We start from the raw sequence: 3,473 nt of genomic DNA on the forward strand, positions 1-3,473 counted from the left end.
ACACACACACACACACACACACACACACACACACACACACACACACACACACACACACACACACACACAAACCCAAAACTATTTTAGGGAACTGTACAAAAAATACATTCACAGTATGTTAAATTAAATAAAAAAAACACATTAAATGGTCAACAGTTTGGGTTAAATCTTCATTTCTTCAGTCTCCCATCCTGAGCAGCACATTGGCGACAGTGGAAAGGAAAAACAGTTTTTATGGAAAGAAACCTCCAGCTTATCTCCCTAGTCTGCCTGGGTTTGAGAGGACAGGAAAGAGACACAAAGACAGAAGGACTGGTCCAGGTCTACACAGGTGTGGTACTGTAGCTTAGCTGGTTAAAGCATCTGTCTTGTAAACAGAAGATCCCAGGTTCAAATCCCAGCAGTGCCTTGTTGCTCTAAATAATAAAGACAGAAGCTCAGGGCTGAATTAAGATTCTTCCTCCATATGCTGATAGCTTGGTGCATTGACAGTGTAGCAGTTCTAGTCCTTCATTCTGGCAGTGAAGTCATGATGTGCACCAGCAGGCTTTGGTTATTGGAAGCAGGAATTTGATTTGACCTCATGCCACTTCTATGACCCCATCATGCCCACAGCAGTAAGTTACTACAATCAGCTCTCATGTTTAGCTCTAAATATCCCTGAATCTAAACTTTTTTAGAATCTCTAAATCAGGGGTGGGTAATCCTGGTCCCTGCATGTTTTATTTGTTCCTCTGCTCCAACACACCTGATTTGAATGAATGGGTGATTATCAGGCTTCAAAACGACATGAAATGTAACGGGATAGGAATTAAACAGACGTTAAACACAGGAGGACTGGTCCAGGTGTACTTTCCTCTGGAAGAGAGTTGTCCTCCAGCAGTCTACACCTAGCAGCTAAACTAAGGAATAACTCAGGAAACATAAACCTATAGAAGTTATCAAAAAGTCATGTTTTATTTCTGGAGGATCTTGATAACTGAAAGCTCTGCCTCTAGGAACCACAAGTAAACCTGCAGTCTGAGAGCGAAGTGCTCTGTTAGGATGGAACAGTAAGATGTTTAATATATGATGGAGCTTGGTTGTTAAGATGTTTGTATGTCAGGAGTAATATTTTAAAATCTATTCTGAATTTGACAGGGAGCCAGTGGAGAGAAGCTAAAACTGGAGAAATATGATCTCTCCTTCCAACTCATTTCTGCAGTTATCCAGCCTTCAGCATTTACTCTTATTTTCTTCACTTTATTCCTTTTAACCAGAACATCTCCAACATGCAGCAGCAGAAATGATGCTCCCCGTTATTAAAAACCAGACTGTGACACAGTAATCAGAGTTCATTATGTCAGGAGTAAACACTGTGCGTGAGACAGAGATCAGAGAGTTCTAGAGGAAAACAGTAGCAGATTATAATCCACCAGAGAATTAACACTAATCTGTGTTTGTGCATATTGGAGTAGTGGGTCACAAAGCACAGCAGTCTGTTTGGAGACGTTTTTTTGTCAGCAGAAGAAGTGGGGCGTCTATTCTGTCCGTCTGAGCTTTGGTCCGTGCAGTTCTGACCCTGATCCGATACAATCTGCTCTAATCTACAACCAGCCGCTCTCCAGAGAACCACAGCGTCGCAGCAAACCTTCTCAGGGTTAAATATAGCTGATGTTTTCCCATCATGCCTGCCGGGGGTCCGCATGAGGGCTTGACCCCGGACTGGTCTACAGTTTTTGTCCCAGGAACAAGAAGACCAGCTAACACAAACAGTCTGAGGGATTTATCTCTTAATGAAAGGTCAGGATGGTTGGTTTTATTATCAGCTGCTGCTGAAAACTGCAAGACAGAAATAATGTGTGTTAGCAAAATATCTTATGAACCTGTGGACAGATTTAATAAAACTTTCAGAAGGTACAACTGATTACCCACAGCTAAGTGACCTTAGCAATGAAAAATGGCCATAAATCAGGTGATGCTGCAGATTTGACACCAAGATCTGGTAACAAGGATCCATCCACAACACTGAAACAAGTTATACAAGATCTTAGTTTAAAATGTTGGTTTTGGCTGCTTGAATTAACTTGATTGGCTGAATCTCTCATGAACCACTCGTTGGATTTTATAATCCCTGTGGTGACTCTGTCGACAGAGAGCTGTAAGCACAAGTGGTAAAGATGGTGCTGAGGACGTTAGAGTCCTCTTCAATGACTGAGAGGAGTCAGACCTGGTCGAGGTCAAAAGGCCACAGCTGCACATCGTTCACTCTGTGCCCACCTGCAGACCCAAGACTGGATCCTTCCTTCATGTGTCAAATACAAGGCCCGCAGGCCAAATGCAGCTCCCAGGTGACTTCCGTCTGGCCCACCAAAATTTTCAATGGAAACTTTAAATTTATGATTCAATGCAACAAATTGAACAAATGTAAAAGGTGAAGGGTAATAATACTTGTCCTGCCCCTTATCTGTTGGCTTTGGTAACTGTGGCTCCCTGAGCAATATGTTTGAATAGTCCTGTTTAATTATTTCAAAATAAGCTGCTTTAAATCCAACATTGATCATAAACCTACATCTCCCATAGATGATGGGCGGCTGTGGTGGAGTGGTTAGAGGAGTCTTCGCATAACCAAAAGGTCACCAGTTTGATCCCTCATTCCAGCTGTCGCAGTTGTTGTGTCCTCGGGCAAGACACTTCTCCCACCTTGCTTACTGATGGTGGTCAGAGTGTCCAGTGGTGCCGGTCCACGGCAGCCCCGCCTCCATCAGTGTGCCCCAGGGCAGCTGTGGCTACAATGTACCATACAACTGTGAATGTCTGTTAGTGTAAAGAGCTTTGGGGTCCGGAGGAACTTGATTAAGGGCTCTATGAGTTCAGTCCATTTACTATAACGCGTGTTGATAATGTGTGGGAATTCCCTGTCGACGTCTTGCACGTAGTACTTTTCAGTGTTTATAGGAGGACATTTTAAAATTTTGTTTCTATGCAGGAAATACCAGGTAGAGCTCAGTTATTGTTTGTTAGCAGCTCAGCCGTAGTAATGAGGCGAGGATCATGTTTAGTCAACAGTTGAAGTTAATCCCAAATGGCCCTTTGAGAGCTACCATAACACTCATGTGGCCCTCGGTAAAACAAGTTTGACAGTCCTGCTTCAGAGTCTGTCTCTGAGCCCCAGTGAGTGGATGTTAGGTGTGCATGGGTATGAGCCAGTTCCAACASTTATGGTGCGTTCACACCAAACACTATTTCAGCATCAGGAGCATCAGGTTTACATGCAAAGTCTATGGTGGACGCGCTTCAAACAGCGTCGGGAAGTGCTGCGGTGCCTCAAGCGCGATTAGAGCAGCGCAATTTGAACGATTTGAATGATCTGAGCGTTCGACGTGCTTGATGCGCAAATCGCTGAAGTTAGAAAATCTGAACTTTTGCAGCTCGACGAGCCGTGTCAACCTATCAGAGAGACTCCACTGTGTGACGTAGCGACATATTTCCCA

The 3,473-nt window shown here is 43.7% G+C and overlaps 1 protein-coding gene and 1 non-coding gene across 2 annotated transcripts in view; both read left to right on the forward strand.

Annotated features, from left to right (window-relative positions):
- Nucleotides 1–3,473, forward strand: part of acyp2 (acylphosphatase 2, muscle type) — an 18,318-nt gene that overhangs the window by 9,346 nt on the left and 5,499 nt on the right. The gene's annotated exons all lie outside the window — the stretch shown is intronic.
- On the forward strand, nt 336–409 carry trnat-ugu (transfer RNA threonine (anticodon UGU)). The gene has a single exon. It is a non-coding gene; the product is annotated as a tRNA-Thr (tRNA).

The sequence above is a fragment of the Austrofundulus limnaeus genome, unplaced genomic scaffold (genome assembly GCF_001266775.1).
Source record: "Austrofundulus limnaeus strain Quisiro unplaced genomic scaffold, Austrofundulus_limnaeus-1.0 Scaffold243, whole genome shotgun sequence".
NCBI lineage: Eukaryota > Metazoa > Chordata > Actinopteri > Cyprinodontiformes > Rivulidae > Austrofundulus > Austrofundulus limnaeus.